Here is a 22,689-nt window from a genome sequence, read left to right on the forward strand (position 1 = left end):
GACACCACACAAGTATATATTGTAAAAATATATGTATTTATTTCTAAATTACTCCCCAGTACTCTTTATGAGGAAAGGGGCACAAGCGTTAAATCAAAAGCACTGTTAAACATATAGGGGGCGTGGCTTGACGGGCGAGGATGGCGGTCGCAGCTTAGTAGAGCTCCCGCCGGCCCGAACTTACTTTGGACATTTATCCTGGCCCCCGAGCCCGCAGAAGATCCCTGGCGAGTCTAGCTGATCCCGGAGTGTGTCCTGTTCTCTCCGGTGACGGGATCCCGCGATTCTGTCTCCGCCGGGACCCTGAGGCGCCGACGGCGGAGTGTGGCCTGGTGGCTGGCCGCGAGCCGGGGACCTCGATTTTGGCGACGCTGTGTGGCGGCTGTCGGAGCGCGGCTGAGGGGGCCATCTGTGGTGCGGACCCCGGACATCCCTGCAGCGCTTGGACCCTGAGCCCGTGGTTGGCGCCGGGCGGGCACCGTGGGTCCGTGAGTGGGGCCCTGATTCCTCCGGTGCCGGGTCCTGGCGGCTCCTTTCCCTCTGGGACCCTGTGGCGCTGACGGCGGTTGGCGGCCTGGTAGCTGGCTGTGGGCCGGGGACCTCGATTTTGGGAGAGCCGAGAGGTGGCAGTGGGCACGCCGCTGCGAGTGGCGTCAGCAGCGCAGACTTTGGCCGGATACTACGCCAGGTGGCCACCGGTGAGTGGGGACACTGCTGCATTCCCGGGCCGCCGCTGCGTGGGGACATTGCTGTATTCTGGGGCCACTGTTGCTTGTGGGCACTGCTGCAGCCTGGGGGCACCACTACATGAGGATACTGCTGAAGTTGCCCTGCCCCATCTGGATCCTAGAGGTGCCTGTGGGCATCGTGGTGACCTATCTGGTCCGGAGCCTTGTGTGACGTGCCACTGGAGTTGTATTGACCCGCCGCCCCTCCTGCGCGGGCACCGACCCACCGTCCGAAAGTGGTCCTGTGCTTCTGGTTGTGGACTTACAGCCCCGGGCCTGCTGAACCTACCCGTCCAGTCCAGTGTGCTGGTCCGCTGTGTCCGCAAGCGGCCATGACCAGGGGTGGCGGAGGGGGCCCGCCCAAGCAGGGCCCGATGGACAAGTTTGCCGGGCCCAGTGGCGGCGCCGGGGCGTCTGGCGGAGGTGGTGGATCGGGGCCGGACAACGCTGCAATCCTGGCGGCCATTGCCCAATCCCGGGACATGCTGGACGCCAAAATAGGGGCGGTGGGAGCGGACGTTACACTGCTTCGCCAGGACCTCCGAAACGCAGTGGCGAGAATCACTGAGACTGAATCTCGAGTATCGGTGACCGAAACAGACATTGGCGCCCTAAAGAAACGAATGGCGGAGGTGGAGTGTATCCAGAAGACGCTTGCAGCCCGCGTGGAGGATGCCGAAGGGCGCGCACGGAGAAATAACCTCCGCTTCATTGGCTTTCCGGAGCGGTGCGAGAAAGATGGCATGGAGCGTTTCCTGACTCACTGGCTGGAGAGCTGGGTCCCCGAGGGAACACTGTCGGCGTGTTTTGTGATTGAACGGGCGCACAGGGCCCTTACCCAGCGGCCGCCCGAGGGGGAACGTCCTCGGCCGGTCATTGCTCGGCTGCTGAACTATCATGATCGCGATGCCATACTGCGGGAGGCGAGGGCCAAGGGCTCGCTTACATATGAGAATCATGCCATAATGATCTTCCCGGACTACACGAAAATGGTTCAGCAGCAGCGACAATCCTTTGTGGCCGCCAAGGCTAAGTTGCGGGGCCTGAAACTTCAATACTCTCTCCTGTACCCGGCCCGCCTGCGGGTGGTACACCAGTCCCGGACACACTTCTTCGATACACCCGAGGAGGTTTTTCGCTGGACCGATGAGACGGTGCGCCTTCGGCCCCATGCCCAGCCGGGGCTGGATCCTGGCGGGTCCCAGAGATCGTCACCGGAGCGGACGGACCGCACCAACCGGAAAGGACGGCATCGAAGGTCCAGATCTAAGAAACGGTCAGCTTCCGCCAGTGCGACGCAGACGAACGGCACAATTGACTCTGAACACTCTGACGCTGGCAGTTGAACCCTGGTGGTGCCTGGCTGTTGGTGTTGCCCGACATGGACCGACTGGTGAGACTGCTCCATGTGACTTTGCCTGTGCTTCTCTGTATGCTCCTAAAACACTTTGAGGCCCTGGGTAGAGCCACTGCGGGGCTCGGGTGGCGGCTTCTATGGGCCTTTGACCCTCACGAGTAGTGAGTGTTGTTGGGGGGGTGGTGAGTGAGTGTTGATGGGGGTGTTGGGATCCATTGGTATGGTGGGCCTTGGGTTCTCTGTTCTGGACCCGGGTCTCCCCATGCCGCGACAGATACTTCACTGTTTTCTGAGGTATTGGGGTGGGGGGTGTGGGGTGCAGGGGGGGGTTGTCTTGTTGTTGGGGGTTGGGGAGGTTGGGGCCGGAGGTGGCCAGGTGGGTTTTGGGGTCCTGGGTGTTCGGGTTGGGGGGGTGGGACCACACGTGTCTTTGGCTTTTGCTTTTGTTGCTTTGTGGGGTGCGCCGGGGTGGGGCGGGGGGCCGGATGCTGGACACTGTCTTGACTATGGCTGATACTACGACTGTACCTCCTCAAAAGACCCTGCGTGTTGTGACGTGGAATGTGAGGGGTATCCTGGACAAAATCAAGCGTGGGGCTGTGCTGCGTTGGGGGAAAAGAGAGATGGTGGATGTGCTGCTGCTTCAGGAGACTCACATGTTGGGCTCTAAGGCCCTTAGCCTCCAGAGATTCGGGTTTCAGCAGGTGTACCATGCCGGTTTTACGAGGGGTTCTAGGGGGGTGGCTATCTTAGTTCACCGCAGGTTGGCTTATGTGCATGACAAGCAGTGGATTGACCCTCAGGGCCGGTATATCTTCATCAAAGGCCGGTTGGGTACTGAACAGGTGGTCTTTGGTAGTGTATATGCCCCCCCCCCTCTGCAGTGGGCTCTTTCTGAGCGGCTATTCGCGCTGTGGGATGAGATTCCAGAGGTTCTAACCATGGTGGGGGGCGACTGGAACGAGGTTATGGATGTAGGCCTGGATCGACTGAGGCGGGTGCCTGTGGTGTCGGATCCCCCCCCCACTATTGCTCCCACCAAATTGCGTGCGACTGCGGGTGGCCTGGGCTGGGTGGATGTATGGCGGCACTTTCATCCTGCTGTGCGTGCATTCACTTATGTGTCGGCGGTGCATGGGTCCTTCTCGAGACTGGACTATCTGTTTGTGCCGGGTGCCTGTCTGAGTCGGGTCAAGGATGCTATGATACTTCCCAGAGGCCTGTCTGATCACTCCCCCGTCCTAGCTACCATGACCCTCCCCTCCACGAGACAGCCGTTTCGATGGCGGATGTCCTCTTGGCAGTTGCAGCGGCCTGAGTATGTGCATCACCTGCGTGAGGCGATTGATCATTTCTGGCGCGAGAACTTGGTTGGAGATGTGAGTGCAGTGGTGGTTTGGGAGGCGCTGAAACCTACGCTTCGGGGCGTGGATATAGCTTGGTGCGTGGCTGCTCGACGTAAACATCGGGAGGCCATTGTGACCGCCGCGGCCCGCGTGGAGGAGCTGGAGCAGCGTGGCCGGCTTGGGAACGACGAGGGCATTGTGAGGCAGCTCTTGCAGGCCCAGCAAGCTTACGCTTCTGTTCTTTATGAGGAAGCTCGGCAGGCGTGGCTCGCCACGCGCAGCAGGGTGTATCAGTGGGGCGACAAGTCCTGTACTATGCTGCACAGATTGTGCCAGTCGACCTTCCAGCCCCTAGTGTTGCCGGGCCTTACTGCAGATGACGGCTCGGTCATGACCGACCCGGACCTACTGGCGGCTAGCTTTGCCCGTTATTACGAGGCGCAATACGCCCCCCGGGATCATTTAGAGGCAAGCGAGATTTCCGCGTATCTTGACGACCTACTACCGCAAGCCGTCCCCGATGAGACCAGAACCGCACTGGACGCCCCGCTTACGGCTGAGGAGCTCGGAGAGGCCCTTGGTCAACTGAATACGGGTAAGGCGCCCGGCCCGAGTGGTTATCCAAGTGAATTTTACAAAAAGTTTCACGTCCAGCTGGGGCCCCACTATCGCCGTGCCCTGGAGGAGGCGCGGGCTCGGGGAGAGCTGCCACCAGATTGGCGGCATGCGGAAATTGTAGTATTTTTGAAGCCGGGCAGGGCACCGGACCGGCATGACTCATACAGGCCGATTTCCCTCCTCAACATTGAGGCCAAGGTTCTGGCTAAGGCCTTGGCAAACCGCCTCCTGCCCCACGTTGCTGACCTAGTCTACCCCGATCAGGCTGGATTCATGCCTCGCAGGGCCACTCGACATAATATTCGGCGGGCGCAGGCGGCGGTGGATGCCATGGGTGCTAGAGATGAACAGGCGGCGCTCCTCCTAGCGGACATGGACCGGGCCTTTGATTCGGTGAGCTGGGCGTATCTGTTCACACTGTTGGCCCGCCTCAACCTGGGGCCGGTCTTCCTGTCGTACATTCGTCTCCTCTACACCAACGTTACGGCCTCGGTCCGTGTGGCCGGTGCTACCTCTGGGCGCTTCCATGTGGGTCGTGGTACTCGGCAGGGTTGCCCGCTGTCCCACGTACCTGTTTGCCCTCGCCATGGAACCTCTGGCGTCACGGATACGTGCGGATGACCGGTTGCGCGGTTTCGTCTGGAATGAGGACCTGGTGGATAGGATTGCACTATATGCGGATGACGTCCTCCTCTTCCTTACGGATCTACGGCGATCAGGTCCCCGAGTTCTGGACATCATGCGGGAGTTTGGCGGGGTTTCGGGCCTTCACCTTAACCTGAATAAATCGACCCTGTGGGTGCTGGGCGGTGGTGTGGTTGCTGACCCCTGGGCTGCGGAGTTGCGGGTGGCCTCGGATGGCCTCAAGTATCTGGGAGTTTTTCTCTCGGAGTCGCGGGCCGTGGCATGGGAGCGTGGAGTCTTGCCGGTGTGGGAGCGGGTTCAGGCTGATGTCAAGACATGGGCTAGAATGCCGCTTACTATCTTTGGGAGATCGGCCATCTTCAAGATGGTGGCGCTTCCGCGGCTCCTGTACCAAATCCAGAATTTCCCATACCCCATTGGCCTGGAGTGGTTCCGGCAGGTTAACTCAGTGCTGGGCCGCTTCCTGTGGGGTGGTGGTACGGCCAGAGTGGCGTTGAAGACGTGCTTTCTGTCCACATACAGTGGTGGCCTGGCCACCTCGGACCTCCTCTCTTATTACCAGGCTTCCCACCTGCTGGTCCTGAATGAATGGTGGTATGGTGATAGAGGAGATCCGGCTTATGCCCTGGAACGGTTGCTCATGGGCGATCGCACGCTCCACACAATTCTTTATTCCGCTCGCTTACGCCGTGCATTGCCATCGGTCACTGGAGTGGTCTTTGCGGTGTGGCGTCAGTCATTGCGCCGCATGGGATGGTGGGGCAGGTTGACGGCTGAGACGCCGCTTTGGCACAATGGTTTGCTCCCGGAGCTGGCGGCCCTAACCGGGTTTGAGGGTTGGGAGACCATTGGGATTACTCAGCTGGGCCAGGTTGTGTCGGGCACCACCATTAAATCCTTCGAAGAGCTCCGTGCAGAGTTCCAAATGCCTCAGTCCCAGTTCTTCCGCTACCTCCAGCTGCGGCATGCCCTCGCCCCGAGCATCGCCGGTCTCGACTCCCTGCCGGAATTTAGCCCAGTAGAGGCCAAAGTATTTATGGGGGACCTGGGGGACCGGAAGGTCTCTAGGATCTACCAGACACTTGTAATACATTGCTCCTCCACCCTACACTCCCTTCGGGAGGCGTGGGAAGTGGATGTGGGCCCCCTTGATGAGGACGACTGGAGGGAGGCACTGGAATCCCCACGTGGAACCGCCATTGCGATCCGGCTCCGGCTAATTCAATTCAAATATCTACATCGTGCCTATTATACCCGCGAGCGGTTGTGGAGGGCTGGGTTGATTGCGTCCTCGGAATGCCTGCGTTGTGGAGTGGTGCCTGCCTCTCTGGTGCATACGGTGTGGTCGTGTAGCCGATTGACTGGGTTCTGGAGGGGCGTGTGGAGTTGCCTGGCTGAGGTCCTGGGCTGGGATCTTCCCCGTACCCACCGACTGGGCCTCTTGCATATCATGGAAGGGATTGGTGGTAATGTTTATAAGCGCCACTTGTTGCTATTGGGGCTGGTTGTGGCTAAGCGGGACCTGGCCCGAGCGTGGAAGTCAGTGAGGGCTCCCCCCTTGTCGGCGTGGAAGGCTGGGCTGGATTATTTCATGGGTCTGGAGAGGCCGATCTTTGAGGCGAGGGGGTGCCCGCGCAAACACTACAAAATTTGGAAGCGTTGGGCCGACTACCGTGGTCTGTCCTTGGACCCCCCAGCGGAGCAGGAGGAGGACATCTGATAGCAGTGACAATCTTGGCCCGCAGCAGTAACACCCTGGTGGAATTACACCCGCATCTTTATCTTCCCTGTTGTTATATATACACGTGTGGTGGGGGGGGTTGGGGGGGGGGTTCTTAGAACAGGGGGGGGGGGGGTAGCGTTGGGGTTAGGGTAGGGTGTTGGGGAATTTTCATACTAAGCCTATTCTGAATCTGCTCTATTATTTGCTGCCTGCGTAACTGATGCATTGATTTTGTTGTGGTGTTCTCGATGTGTGGAGATGCCACACTTGTGATGGTCATTTGCTTAATAAAATTGGTTGTGAAAAAAAAAAAAAAACATATAAAGTTGGCACAATTATGGCTGAGGGCGGGGGGCCACTCAGACCATATACTAAAAAAATGGTATAAGTAACACTTATCGAGCAATGGTTAGGCCTAGGGCCTAGAGATTCGCTGGGAGCAGTCAGGACAAGCAATGAAGAAGTCGGGAGTAGCCCACAGGATACGGGTGCAGCACGGAAAGTGCGGCGCGCACCAATGTAAAGTCAATGGTGCGTAAAAGTTAGTTAAAGTGAATTAAATGATACTTCCGCTGAACCTAGGAACACAAAACTTCAGACACAGACCCTAGAGGTGTGTGCCAGTGTAAGGACACCGGCGTTGCATAGTTACCTCACCCACAGGCCGTGGGTGCACAGGGTCGAAGTGGCGTCGGGTTCTGTCACGCAGGTTCTTGGTGCTTGGAGCTGTTGCAGCTGCAGGCGCTGTGAAGCAGAAGTGTCCGGTGCGATCCAAGGGTGGATCGAAGTAGAAAAGTACCTGAAAGCAGAGGGGACAGAGTCTGGGTCACTCAGCCGTGACCAGGGTGGAACCAGGACGGAACCAGGCAATGTCGGGCGCAATCAGGCGGTTGTCGATAGGCTTCTCTCCGCTGTCACGTGGGCTCTGGGGCATCTGCGACGTCCAGGAGCCGGTCACGATCTGTCCCACGTAGGCTCTCGCCGTCAGCACCGTCGGCTTGAAGATTGTAGCAAACAGCACTTGGCAAAAGCAATCCACGCGGAACCGGGAGATTGCTTATCACTCGAACCAGGAGGGTCAGAGTGGGTGCTCCTTTTCACAGGAGCTGGTGCAGATCTGGAGCAACCAGAAAAGCAAGTCGGATTTCAAGTTTCGTCGGCACAGGGGCCACAAGCCAGCTGGCAAGTGACCGGGCCAACGCGTCGAGCACACACAGGCAGAAGGGCCCCACGCAGCACTCGTCGAGTGTGGAGGGGTGAGCTTTGGTGCAAGTGGAGCTCGGGGCTGGGGCTTCTCAAACCCCGGTGTACAGCTTCGAGGGTCACTCGTGGGCTGCACGGTCAGCGTCTCGTGGCCTTTTCAAGATGGCGTGCCCCACGCTTCCGGTCGCCTCCACGGGTCTCAGCTCTGCAGGGACTGTGGATCGGGCAGGTAGAAGGCAGGCAAGCTTGATCTCGTCGATCTCTGTCGCTCGAGTTCCGGCGGGAACTGCAACAAAGCAAGGGTCGAGGGCTGGATGGTGCCTGTTTGCACAGGGTGGTCACTCCTTGACCACAAGGGAGATTCTTCAGTCTTCTTACGTCGTGTAGAAAGTCGAAGGGTCCAGATTTCGTTTCTTATGTTTCTTCAGGATGATCTGAAGTCCGTTGGGACTGCTCCCCCTCTTATTCGAATCTAGGGGGTTGGACATCCTGCTAGGTCCCCTCCTATGGGTGGGACCCAGGAAGGGGGTGGTTACACCCCTCTCCTTTGATCCTGGCCGCACTGGGACAGGGGCTGGGAGGCCCCAGAACCGGTTTGGCCGGATCCTGCAAGGGGCAGCCTTGTGCTCCCCAGGCAGTGTCTGGTTTCTTTGAAACCTCCCTACTCCAATCCACTATCTCCTGTCTGGGGTGGTTTGACACCGCCCTGTGACAGGAAACTCTTTGTCCAGGCCTCCTCTGCCGGGTTTCGGTCAGCAGCAGGAGGCCAGACCCGTGTCTGTGGCAGGGGCATCCATTTTGTGGATCTGAGGCTCATTTTAAATCAACCGCGTTTCAGTAAAGTAACATGTCTTCTCCCTCTAGAAGGGTGGAATGCTACCCCCGTCGCCAGAACTGGCGAGGGGGTAGTATTCCAATTCGTATGACACCTTACACGACATGTTTTGATAAAGCCAAACCAAAGTTGCTATATAACCGCGAGGATTATAAGGCGCTTAAGAGTATATGGTATGGCATTATCCCGGATCAGCTTAGGGAGTTGTTCCCGACAGCTGCAGACAGGCTCAGCTCATGCCAGAGCCCCATCTCACATAAAACCACGCACTCTGCCTCCAGGATTGATGAGGCCTTCCATAGGAGTGGCTCACAGGTTATATATGTGTCCAGATATAGGTTTAGATATAGGTATATTATATCTAAGCAAGGGGTGATTACACCCACTTGCCCCAGCTGAGTGATCAGCCAGTTGTGTCAATTTAGATAGCCAGCCAGGGGTGGCAAAAGATATGCTGCAGCCCCTGGTAGGCCTTGGATGCACCTATGCCCTGGGCACCTATAGTGCACTGTACAGGGGCTGATAAGGTGACCCAAGCCAATCTAGTTATGCACCTAGGGTACATGGAATCCATTTTACAGAGAGAGCAGATAGCCTGGGGCCCTGATTAGCAGGGAACCAGGCCAACTAAGTCGAAAACCAGCTAAACACAGGGCAAAAAATCTGGGGTAACCATAGTCAGGTAGCCACCTTCCTACATAACCCCCCCCCAAACGAAAGGAGATAAGGCTATCCTTGGCCAGGTAAGCCTATATTGCCTGAGTGGCCATATAAGGAAGTACCTGCACTAGCATGGGTACCCCCTGTCTCATGGTCCACTAAGCAGTCCCTCACCCTAGGGGTATTAGAGGGTCTCCACCATAGGGAATCACTACCTTGGGTGTGTTTATGCAAAGTTAAAGGCTGGTTTGGATATGGAGTGTTGAAGTGAGGCTCCACTATTTTTGGGCTCAACTTCCTCCAATTATCTTCCACCATATGTGCCTTTCTTTCTTCAACTGAGTTGCACTGAGCTCTCAGGGTCAACCTCTGGCTACCTAAAGCTGGAGGCTGGGTCCCTCTGTTTGGCTTGCTGGAGGGACAGTTCAGGTTTGGGCCCCTTGGGTCCCAGGTTTGGCTGTGCCCAACAGAATCCATCTGTGGGAGGTCCCTAACTATTTTTAAGGGGGCTCCCTCAGGAGTTTTTAAAGTTTTCACCTTACTAGGCCTACTAGTTTTGGTGCCCCTAATCTGTTGAGGGGGGTGCTTTATTTGACAGGGGGCCCTCTGGGTCTCGCTGTCCTTCTTGTCCTCTGCAGCCCTGGGCTGACTAAGGCAAGGTAGAGAGGGGCAGGTTACCTGCTCCAGACTGGATCCCACCTGAGAAGGGTCCACTGCCATCAGAGGCTCTGTCAGGCCAGGCCTAACAACCTCTGGGGCAGTTCCTTCATCAGGGGTAAGATCAGTTCCCTGAGGAGGCTGATCCTGTCCTAATGTCTGGTGAGGGGGAGATTTCTCTTCCTCCTCCATGCTCTCAGTTTGGGTGGAGTGATCCATCCTTTCATGCTTCACAACACACATATCTGTTTGAGTTTGGGCTGTGGCCATCACAGCCCCACCAACCTTTTCAGGAGGAGACTCAGTTTGGGTTTCTGCTGTTGTCATAACAGCTTTGCTATTCTGCTTTGGAAGAGCTTCTGTTAAAGATGGGGCAGAGAGTTGCTCAGCCCTACCAACCTTTTCAGGGAGGACATCTTGGATTGGGGCTATAGCCAGTACAGCCCCACTAACCTTTCCATTGGAATTTACCATTCTAGAATGGATTTCCTGTTCAACCTCAGCCCAGGCTGAGATTTCCAAATCATTACCCAGTAGACAGTCTACAGGCAAGTTTGGTGACACTGCCACTCTCTTTGGGCCAATGACACCTCCCCAGCTGAGACTTACCACTGCCATGGGATGATTGGTTTGGATGCCATCAATGTTTGTTACCTGGTATGTGGCACCTGGTAAAAGTTGCTTAGAGGGGACTATACAGTCAGCCACCATGGTGATGCTAGCCCCTGTGTCTCTAAAAGCTTCAACTTTCAAACCATTGATGATGGGTTCCTGTCTATATTTGCTCAAGGTATTTGGGCAAACAGAGAAGTTGGCAAACCCCATGCCAGTCTCATAGACAAGATCATTTGGGGATGGAGACCTGGATAGGCCAGGGTCCCCTTGGGCTCCAAAAGTAAACCCACCCAGATTCCTGGGTGTGCTCCCACTTCCTGGGGGATTACTGCTGACAGTAACAGGAGGTGTTGGAGCTGGCTTTGGAGGTATGTTTTCTTTATTGCCATTCTTGGGACAACAGCTGTCTGTTTTGTAATGCCCAACCTGTTTACAGGCATGGCAATAAGGCTTTTTCTCTGTTGAAGAAGTGTCTTGGGACCCACCCCCCTTCTTGGAGTTTTGGGGCCCTGGGGAAGTGTTTTCTTTACTTTTATCCCCACCCTTATCTTGAGGCTTGGTAGACTCCTTCTTCTGGTTATTGTCCTGATTCTTAGGCCTAATCCTGGTTCTGACCCACTTATCTGCCCTCTTTCCCAATTCTTGGGGAGAGGTCAAATCTGAGTCTACCAGGTGCTGGTGTAAGAGCTGGTTCTGACAATTACTAAGGATCTGCTCCCTCATAATCAAATTATACAATCCTGTGAAGTCATGTACTTTGCTGCCATTTAGCCAACCCTCCAGAGCCTTAGTTGCACAATCAACAAAATCAGTCCAGTCCTGAGTCTGTGTCTTCTGGGTGTCTCTGAACTTTAACCTGTACTGTTCAGTGGTTAAGCCAAACCCATCTATTAGGACGCTCTTCAGGACTTTGTAATTGCTGGCATCCTCATGTCTGACAGTGAGGAGCCTATCTCTCCCTTTCTCTGAAAAGGAGTACCATAAGATTGCTGCCCACTGTTCCTCAGGAACCTGCTGTACCATGCAGGCTCTCTCCAGAGCAGTCATCCATTTGTGGATGTCATCCCCTTCCTGATAGGGGGGCACAATCTTTGTCAGGTTTCTACTATCATAGGACCTGGGTTTCTCTTTAGGAATTTTGCTGCCACCAGTGGCATCTAAGCCACTTATTTTTTTCTCCCTTGCCAAGGTAAGTTTAGCTTGTTCCAAGGTAAGCTTAGCTTGAGCCAGGGCTACCTCTTCCCTCTCTATCTGGAGTTGGACAGCCCTCATTCTGGCCCTATGCTCTTTTCTCTGGGAGGAAGTCATCCCTCTTTGAGATTCTCTTGAGGCACTAGAAAGGTGAGAGTCCCCTGATAGAGACCTCTCCCTCCTATTACCTGGGAGAATTTGGTTATGAGATCTGGGGTGGTGCTGGCCCCCCCCCATTCCCATGTAGGTCCAAGTTGGCCTGGTTAAGGCTGGCAACCTGTACCTGGTTTCCTCTCTGATCCTGATCTTCAGGCTCTTCTAAATCAGAGCCTTCCTCTTCCTCTTCCTCCTCCTCTACTGCATCATCTGGAAGATCCTCATTCTCAGGGGAGTTTATCCCTTCACCTGATTCTAAGGGAGCCTGACTCACCTTATCTAGGTCATCCTTTTCTAGGAGAGCTATTAGGGAAGGAATGGTAGGGCCTCTGCCCTTTTTTAGCCCCCTGGCTGTGCACAAGGCACTCAGGTCTTTGTGGCTAAGGTTGTCATATCTGGATGTTGTCCCTATAGGATCAACTTCTACAGGAGCAGAGCCTGAGGCTCTATCTGTATCAGACATGACTGCTAGTGAGGTGTAAGTGGTGCACTTACCTACACTAAGTGGTTTCCTACTGTACCTTGCTAGTGAGTTGTAGTCAGGGTGTGCTACTCCCTTTAATCTACAACTACTAAGTTCAGTAGAACTTAATATGCTAAGCTTTTGATTTATATGTACCTAGAGGTACTTGATGTGATCTTTCAATTTGATAAAGATTGCAATGGTAAAACAAACAGCAAGCTCAAATCCCACCGCTGCCACCAATGTGAGAAGTTGGCCTGATATGTAGTGTTTCCAATTCTGGAACCACTGGGTATCAGTCCAAACAAACCCCAAAGATGTCTGGTTGTAAGTCAACCTTGTTAGACAAGCTATCCTAGTGGTAGCATGGACTAAGCAGCCTAAAGGCTAAACTTAAGAGGTCGTGTTAAGCGAGCTGTTTTACCACATACAATCCTGTAATCAAATGAAAGGACACCACACAAGTATATATTGTAAAAATATATGTATTTATTTCTAAATTACTCCCCAGTACTCTTTATGAGGAAAGGGGCACAAGCGTTAAATCAAAAGCACTGTTAAACATATAAAGTTGGCACAATTATGGCTGAGGGCGGGGGGCCACTCAGACCATATACTAAAAAAATGGTATAAGTAACACTTATCGAGCAATGGTTAGGCCTAGGGCCTAGAGATTCGCTGGGAGCAGTCAGGACAAGCAATGAAGAAGTCGGGAGTAGCCCACAGGATACGGGTGCAGCACGGAAAGTGCGGCGCGCACCAATGTAAAGTCAATGGTGCGTAAAAGTTAGTTAAAGTGAATTAAATGATACTTCCGCTGAACCTAGGAACACAAAACTTCAGACACAGACCCTAGAGGTGTGTGCCAGTGTAAGGACACCGGCGTTGCAAAGTTACCTCACCCACAGGCCGTGGGTGCACAGGGTCGAAGTGGCGTCGGGTTCTGTCACGCAGGTTCTTGGTGCTTGGAGCTGTTGCAGCTGCAGGCGCTGTGAAGCAGAAGTGTCCGGTGCGATCCAAGGGTGGATCGAAGTAGAAAAGTACCTGAAAGCAGAGGGGACAGAGTCTGGGTCACTCAGCCGTGACCAGGGTGGAACCAGGACGGAACCAGGCAATGTCGGGCGCAATCAGGCGGTTGTCGATAGGCTTCTCTCCGCTGTCACGTGGGCTCTGGGGCATCTGCGACGTCCAGGAGCCGGTCACGATCTGTCCCACGTAGGCTCTCGCCGTCAGCACCGTCGGCTTGAAGATTGTAGCAAACAGCACTTGGCAAAAGCAATCCACGCGGAACCGGGAGATTGCTTATCACTCGAACCAGGAGGGTCAGAGTGGGTGCTCCTTTTCACAGGAGCTGGTGCAGATCTGGAGCAACCAGAAAAGCAAGTCGGATTTCAAGTTTCGTCGGCACAGGGGCCACAAGCCAGCTGGCAAGTGACCGGGCCAACGCGTCGAGCACACACAGGCAGAAGGGCCCCACGCAGCACTCGTCGAGTGTGGAGGGGTGAGCTTTGGTGCAAGTGGAGCTCGGGGCTGGGGCTTCTCAAACCCCGGTGTACAGCTTCGAGGGTCACTCGTGGGCTGCACGGTCAGCGTCTCGTGGCCTTTTCAAGATGGCGTGCCCCACGCTTCCGGTCGCCTCCACGGGTCTCAGCTCTGCAGGGACTGTGGATCGGGCAGGTAGAAGGCAGGCAAGCTTGATCTCGTCGATCTCTGTCGCTCGAGTTCCGGCGGGAACTGCAACAAAGCAAGGGTCGAGGGCTGGATGGTGCCTGTTTGCACAGGGTGGTCACTCCTTGACCACAAGGGAGATTCTTCAGTCTTCTTACGTCGTGTAGAAAGTCGAAGGGTCCAGATTTCGTTTCTTATGTTTCTTCAGGATGATCTGAAGTCCGTTGGGACTGCTCCCCCTCTTATTCGAATCTAGGGGGTTGGACATCCTGCTAGGTCCCCTCCTATGGGTGGGACCCAGGAAGGGGGTGGTTACACCCCTCTCCTTTGATCCTGGCCGCACTGGGACAGGGGCTGGGAGGCCCCAGAACCGGTTTGGCCGGATCCTGCAAGGGGCAGCCTTGTGCTCCCCAGGCAGTGTCTGGTTTCTTTGAAACCTCCCTACTCCAATCCACTATCTCCTGTCTGGGGTGGTTTGACACCGCCCTGTGACAGGAAACTCTTTGTCCAGGCCTCCTCTGCCGGGTTTCGGTCAGCAGCAGGAGGCCAGACCCGTGTCTGTGGCAGGGGCATCCATTTTGTGGATCTGAGGCTCATTTTAAATCAACCGCGTTTCAGTAAAGTAACATGTCTTCTCCCTCTAGAAGGGTGGAATGCTACCCCCGTCGCCAGAACTGGCGAGGGGGTAGTATTCCAATTCGTATGACACCTTACACGACATGTTCTGATAAAGCCAAACCAAAGTTGCTATATAACCGCGAGGATTATAAGGCGCTTAAGAGTATATGGTATGGCATTATCCCGGATCAGCTTAGGGAGTTGTTCCCGACAGCTGCAGACAGGCTCAGCTCATGCCAGAGCCCCATCTCACATAAAACCACGCACTCTGCCTCCAGGATTGATGAGGCCTTCCATAGGAGTGGCTCACAGGTTATATATGTGTCCAGATATAGGTTTAGATATAGGTATATTATATCTAAGCAAGGGGTGATTACACCCACTTGCCCCAGCTGAGTGATCAGCCAGTTGTGTCAATTTAGATAGCCAGCCAGGGGTGGCAAAAGATATGCTGCAGCCCCTGGTAGGCCTTGGATGCACCTATGCCCTGGGCACCTATAGTGCACTGTACAGGGGCTGATAAGGTGACCCAAGCCAATCTAGTTATGCACCTAGGGTACATGGAATCCATTTTACAGAGAGAGCAGATAGCCTGGGGCCCTGATTAGCAGGGAACCAGGCCAACTAAGTCGAAAACCAGCTAAACACAGGGCAAAAAATCTGGGGTAACCATAGTCAGGTAGCCACCTTCCTACAGAAGTGATGTGTCGCTGTTTGATAAGAGACTTCCTGCCAGCCCCCTACTAAACTTTAAAAAAATACTTGCACAGGAAGAGAATCTCTCTCTGGGGTGTGGTCTGCTGAGACGAAAGGTGCTGGAGCCTGGTGCAATGGGCAGTTGGAAGGAGGACACCCCTGCCTGCCCTCCTCCCCAGGCCCCTAACAGCGCTAGAAGAGCCCAGGATCGGTGCGCAGAAGAAGAGGCCTCTGCGCAGGGAGCAAGTGAAGATCACTCCCTGCAGAATGCACCCTCTTGGAGACCTGGAGGGCGAAGGAGAGTGCTCCCAGTTAACTGGGGGACGCCACCAGGAGCGGGAAGAGACGAAAATGGGGCAGATCGGACACCCAGGGGCTGAGATATGGCCCCCGGAAGGTAGGTGACCGTTGACCCCCTAATAAGACCAGCAACGAAGCGCGTGCGGCTCCGCCGCCGATCTCAGAGCTGCCCCCGGGGTGGGTCAGGTCCCGGGGGGCTGCCCCCAAGGAGAAGTAAAGCCCAGGTGTGTGACGGTGCCCTGCAGGGGGGCCAGGAGCCCACCCTGGCCTCCACTGAAGACGGAGGCCGGGGAGCGCCATCACGCTCCCCATGAAAATGCCCCCCCCCCCCGAAGATGTCCGGGGACCCGGGACTCCGTCCCCGGGCCCCAGCGAAGAGGAGGAGGCCGGGGGAGTGCTGCCGCACTCCCCCAAGGTCCCGCTGGGACTGCATGAGTCCTCGCGTCTGCACGGAGTGGGCAAACCAGAAGGGATCGGCCGGCTCCCGCGGCAGCACGGAAGAGTGCTGGCCGCGCGGGGAGCCGGCGGGGGCAGCTGGGGATGAGCTCTCCAGGCTGCCCCCCAATAAAGGAGGACAGCAGGGGTTCGGGAGCCCCCAAGGAAGACTTTCAGTGGTGCGAGGGGCCCGGGCCCCAGAAAAGAGTGGTAGGCTCCCGAGTCGTCTGTGCTCACCTGGGGGTCCGGGGCCCCCACGAGGCCCCAGAAAGCGGCAAAGCGCCAGCGAGTCTCTGTCACAGCGAGGAGAGAGCCGTTCATCTATTATTCAGCAGGAGGAGCTTAAAGCGCCCCATAATGCCTTGCAAGGCATTGGGGATGGATCGTTTTTGGCATTTTGGTGGCCCCCAGAGGAGAGGGGTCACCCTTGAGTGTGAATAGGTGCTGGGGGAAGCTGCTGGAGAAGCGCAGTCTCGCCCCCAGCTCAAAGCTACGCCCCACCCTAAGTTTCTTGAGGCTTTAAAAAGAATAACCCCTCAACTCTCAGCCAAGATTGCATCACCTTAGGCTGGAACTTTTGTTCTACAGCTGGGAGTTCATTGAGAAGTGCATCAAAGATTGAAGGGCTGAGTTGGAGTTGTCTTGAGAAGGGCATCTCCTGGAGGTGAAATGGTGTAATTACATTGAAATGCATTTACTAATGGGTATTTCTTTTGGAGGGAATGAATTTCACAGTTTGTAAGGTGTTGTCATAAGCAAAGTGGATTTAAGGGGCTAGACACTCCTGCTAGGGTGTCTGACTGTATTTACTTAATCCTGTGATGCCTTTAGGGGCTGTAATTGCAATGCATCTCTAATGATATCCAAATGTTTAGAGTATGGTCATTCTAAAGTGTGCGTAAACATGTATTCTTGCTGCAGCGCTTAGGTGAAGACCCAAGACTGTTAGCTCTTTAGATGTAGAGGTGCATAATGTATGGTCAGTAGGAGATGCTCAGTCAGGGTCATGTGTCACCAAGGCAGTTTTATTCTGTTCAATGCTTGTTGACATAATGTGGGGGGACGCCACTGGGATGGTGCCAATGCGCAGGGCTCTCGCTCCAGGATATGTTCAACTAATTGCATAGGGGGCAAGATGATGTGCAGACATGGGAGTGGTGGTACTAGACTCACCCCCTCCCCCTTGCAGGAGGGGTGGAGATGTTATGCAATGTCACAAAGTAATCCCAACAGCTTATATATATTTGTAAATGGGTGCATAGTATTGAGTAGTGTGTGTGTTTAATCATTGTACAGCCTTGCAGGAAACTGCCTCAGCTGAGAATAGATCAGACAAGTGTCTGACCAGGAACAGCTATTTCTCAGTTTAAAGAGGGTTTCCCCCCGCAGAGATGGGATTAATAGATATATTTTCTATCATTACTCACTCCTATGTTGATTATTGACCACTTTTTTTTTAAACCTAATGCCACTATGTCGACTTGTACTATACCACAATGGTGACTTTCAGCTGGTATTTTCTTTCAGCCAATAGCACTAAGGCAGCTGGGATTAACTTTTTACATTACAGTTACGTGTGCACATGTTCCATTCCAGCATCATTAGTGCCATTATATAAAAGACCAAACTCGTAGGATAATCACCCTAATCACTTGGGACATTAGCCAGCTAGGTTTATCATATGGTTTGTCATATTTCTTTTGCCTCATTTCATCTAAATAATAAGCTTTTTGCATAAAATACCTATTTCAAGCTTTTAAAATAATATAAAACTTACATTCTCAAATATCTATATTGTATTCACTAAATCAGCAAATTCAGGGCTGGCCACCCTTATGTTCCATGTGACCATTCCCGTTCGAACATGGCTATTTTGCGTTGCAATGTGATGACAAGTTATGCATGACTGTGGGGGCATTGAATATATGTGAACACTGAACAGACCCACCAGGATTTCGCGATTTGCCGCGAAATCGTCCCTTTTGTAAAAATGCAGAGATTTTTACAAAAGTGCCTACGAAATCGGAAGGTGATGAAGCAAATCATGCAAATCTTGCTATCACGTACCTTCTCATCTTGGGAGGAGCTGTGCTGTACCTCTACCCTGCCTCCAGGCAGTCTTCAGGTATTCCCAGCCTGACGCCAACAGATGAGAAAGATGGAAACCTGCAGGACATAGTGAGCTGCAGCAGCCTGCACGAATTCCTCATGAACCTGCATGAGAAGTTTGGGCCTGTGGCATCGTTTTGGTTTGGACAGCGCCTGGTGTCCCTCGATCTTTTTTGGCAGCACATCAACCCCAACCGGACCACGGACCCTTTTGAAATGATGCTAACTCCTTGTTGGGCTACCAGTCCGGAGCTATTGGGGAGGCTGGTGAAAGTCATGTGCGGAAGAGGCTGTAAGAAAGTGGCGTGAGCAGGTCCTTACCAAGCAACTTTGGCATTATCTTGAAGTTGTCAGAAGACCTGGTAACAAAATGGCTGTCCTTTCCAGCATCCCAGCACGTGCCCCTCAGCCAGCACATGTTGAACTATGCCATGAAGTCAGTGACACAGACAGCTTCCGCAAGAACCACTGTGCTATCTGGGAAGCAATTGGGAAAGGTTTCCTGGATGGGTCACTTGACAAGAGCACAGCAAGGAAAAAGCTATATGAGAACACCCTGCTGGAGATGGAATCTGTCCTGAAGAAGCTGGTGAGAGAAAGGCGCGGTAAGAGCATCCCTCGACAGATCTTCATGGACACCTTGCTGCAGGGTAACCTGAGCGACAAGCAGGTGCTGGAGTACAGCATGATCTCACTGGCAGGATGTGTTATCACAGCTAACTTGTGTACATGGGCTTTATATTTCCTCACCACATCGGAGGACGCTCAGGAGAAGCTTTACAAGGAGACGGCCCAAGTACTAGGCAAGGGGCCTATCACACTGGAGAAAGCTGAGCAGCGCAAGTATTGCCAGCAAGTCCTCTGTGAGACAGTACGGACAGCTAGACTGATGGAGGATCGCATTTCCAAGGGATAACAGCCTTCACCTATGGGCTGCTTTCTCAGTTCCATATCCCAGGTTGCTTATTACAAAGCGGAATACTCTGCTAAAACAGTTTCCATTGATTTAAGGCTGAGAATGAATGATTAGGAGTAAAACAAAGTGCAGCAAAAATGCAGCTAAATTTCCATGTTTGTGCCGCAAAAATTTGCTAATCCATACTGCTAAATCCTGGGGGGGTCTGACTGAATAATCTAGTAGGTGCTTTGTTTGACAATGTCATTTCCGTTTTGACATTACAAGTCCAGCTCTTATCCCAATTTTCAATTATTAGTATTTTAAACACAATACTGAAAACACATGTATGCCTCAAGGGACATACACTGTCTTATGCAACTTCCTCTATGTTTGGTACTATTCTCCATTACTGGCCCTGATACTTGTAAACACGATCTGTATTTGTGCATTATGTTCTCGTATAAGTGAGTTAGATCCGTAATTTACATCCAAATATGTATTTTGCTTTATTGTAAGATTAGAGAATGTTTTGTGTGTAAATAATCATCACAGCTTATGTTCTGATGCTTCCACTGAAGGGGAATGTTCCCCTCTTCAGTTGGATGTTAGCAGAGGCTGTAACTGCAAGGTAAAGCTTTTCTGCAAGGTGACCGTATAATGGGCTCCGATTCCCATGATGAGGTTCAAAAAGTAACACGTTCCAATGCTTTTGAATGGTACAAAATAAAGCATTGTCTTTACAGTAAGAGTGTCCTGTTGCTGGTAGGCAAGCGGTATGCTGATAGAATAATTACAGGGCACTATGGTCAACAGATTTATAAAGTTATTCTAGGATTCAGAAACAAGCAGTGTATATGACAGTGTATGTTAAATTGGGAGTTTTAGGCTAACTGGTTAGGTATGAGCAATGGGGCATAAACTGTCTTTGATAATGCTCATTGCTGAGGTGTCTATTATTGGTGTAAAACCGTATACACTTGATTAACTGAACATTAGTTATGTTTATTTGTAGGGCGCACTATCACCTGTGAGGGTATTGAGGTACTGGGTTTTTCAGAACCGGTACTAATCCGGTAACCCAGCGGTGTCAGGACAACACCCAAAGACCCCGGATTCCCCTGTCTTGGCAAACAGAGACACGGGATACTTCTTGATGACGTCAAAGACCAAAGTTTATTGGTTGTAACCAGGGACAAAGGTCTACGAAGTACACAGGGGTAGTTCGACAGAGACTGCACCACCTCAATGAACAAAACTCGGTCTTTTATGCCGAAAATACGCCTCTGGCAGCATTACAATTTACATTTGGTGCATACAAACTGACCAATGAACAAGTAGCATTTCAAAACGTAGTGAATGCTGACAGTCAAAGATAATCCCACTTTCCGTTGTCCAGCCCACCAAAACGATCGCACACATGCTTGGTTTTCTGTTCGATCAGGCCGGACAAACCCATCATAAAACCTTCAACCCAGATCGATGAACATGTCGTAAAGGAAAGGCAGAAACAGATGGAAAGGAGATAGAGGAGTGGGAACGGTGTGCCATAAAATCGGGCACGTCCTGCCCTTTGATCTTTATCAGGCCAGCTGCTGAACAAGGGACTGGCTCAGCGGGATTCGCCCCAGGCGAGGAGTCAGTTCGGCCAGGTCAACCAGAAGTCAGCTAAGGCGTACGTGTAATGGACTCATTCGGCCACAGTCATCGGGCCTATGTTAGGGCAACCACACAAAATGGCTGCCACATGTTAACAATGCTATGTTATGTTACAAAGGTTTGTATAGCGCACTGACACCGGTTGGTTTCCTGGCGCTGTGAAGACAGAGTGTGGTCAGAGATGGAAGCTTAGGGGTTAGTGATATGCTTGTAAAAAGAGCCAGGTCTTTAGGAGTTTCCTGAATGACAGGAGGTCAGGACATAGCCTGATCTCGAGGGGAAGGGAGTTCCATAGGCGAGGTGCCAGGGTGCCAAATCTGCAGCCACCAGACCGTTTGCGTTTGAAAGAGGGTGTTTGTAAAAGACAGTGGTGTGCTGAGCGTAGACTTCGAGGCGGAGTGTATTTTATGATCAGTTTAGAGATGAATTTGGGGCTTTTGCCGTAGAGTGCTTTGAACATCATACAGCTGACTTTAAAGATGCAACGCTGAGTTACCGGGAGCCAGTGGAGTGATTTCAAAAGGGGGGTTGCTGGGTGCCATCTAGGCTGGTTTAGAATCAGTCTTGCTGCATGGTTCTGCACCATCTGCAGACGTTTTAGGAGGAACTGAGGAAGACCCAGGTAGATTGAGTTGGCATAATCTAAGTGAGAGATCACAGTGGCGATCACCACCTGTATCAAGGCTTCGTGAGTCAGAAGGCGACGAACCTTTCGGATTTTCCTTAGTTGAAAAAGGCATTTGGAGACTACCTGACCAACTTGCGTTTTAAGCGAGAGGTCACTGTTTAAGGTAATGCCGAGCGTTTTTGCCGATGGTGAGGGGGACGGGGCTGGGCCCATGTCTGATGGCCAGTAATGTGGGCCCCAGTATTTTAACACTGTCCCCGGTCAGGACCAGCTCCGTTTTCCCAGGGTTCAGTTTCAGATGATTCTGGTTCATCCAGGCTTGGATGAACCTCATTGTAGACTGGAAAAAAGCAATGGACGTGTCTGAATTGTCAATTGTGAATAGGAGCTGTAGGTCGTCCGCATAATTTAGCACCGTGACCTGTTTTTTTCTGAGGGCCTGGATTAGAGGGGAGATGTAGAGGTTGAACAGGTGTGGTGATATGGACGAGCCCTGAGGTACGCCGCAGGTGATAGCTTGTTTAGTGCCCACTAAGTTACCTAGTCGGACTGCTTGGGAGCGGTTCGTCAAAAAGGACTTTAGCCAGGCCGCTGCCGTGCCCTGGATGCCAGCCTGTGTGACACGGTCGATCAAGATGGTATGGTCGACCGTGTCAAAGGCGGCTGACAAGTCCAGGAGCACTAAGGCCTGCGGGTTCGGTTGTCTGCACAGTCCCTAAGGGTGTCCATAACTGCCACTACCACAGCCTCAGTTGAATGCGCAGGGCGGAAGCCCGCTTGGTGGGTGTCTAGGCAGTTAGATGTTTCGATAAAATTAGACAGGCAGTTGGCAACATGCGCCTCCAAAGCCTTCGCCAGGAAGGGAAGGAGGGAGATGGGTCGGTAGTTTAAGTTACAGGTGGGGTCTGCGCCCGTTTTTTTCAGAAGGGGTATTACTGTTGCCTCTTTGAAGGCACGTGGGACTTGTCCAGTGGTCAGTGAGCCAATCAAAAGGGAGCAGGCAGGTGCCGGAATCACTGATAAACAATCTTTTAAGATGTAAGGGGGGCATTTATCAGAAGGAGCGCCTGATTTCACTCTTGTCAATAATTCCTGGAATATTTCTGGAGTGATAGGGGTGAATTCACACAGTGAGCCGGTTGCTTTGGGATCTAAATCCAAAAGAAAGGGGTCTGAATCTAAGAGGAAAGAATTTGAGCATTGGGGGATACTGGATTTAATGGTGGCGATTTTCTCAGTAAAAAAGAGGTTAAGTGAGTCACACAGAACCCGGGTTGGGGGCAAACTGGGCCGAACATTGTCCAAGTTGGTTAATTCGTTGAGGATTGAGAATATATCTTTAGATTTATTGGTCGAGTTAGTGATGCGGGCAGAGAAGTAGGTGGTTTTGGCTTCTAAAATGGATTTCTTATATTCCTTCCTGGCACTAATGTATCGAGTTTTAGCGTCAGAAGCGTAGTTACGGCGCCATAGTCGTTCAAGTT

At 52.9% G+C, this 22,689-nt stretch overlaps 1 pseudogene; it reads left to right on the forward strand.

Annotated features, from left to right (window-relative positions):
- The first annotated feature begins 1,102 nt into the window (after positions 1-1,102).
- On the forward strand, positions 1,103-18,939 carry LOC147729313 (cytochrome P450 20A1 pseudogene; annotated as a pseudogene).
- Positions 18,940-22,689: the final 3,750 nt, after the last annotated feature.

The sequence above is a fragment of the Lissotriton vulgaris genome, chromosome 2_2 (assembly GCF_964263255.1).
Source record: "Lissotriton vulgaris chromosome 2_2, aLisVul1.2, whole genome shotgun sequence".
Lineage (NCBI taxonomy): Eukaryota > Metazoa > Chordata > Amphibia > Caudata > Salamandridae > Lissotriton > Lissotriton vulgaris.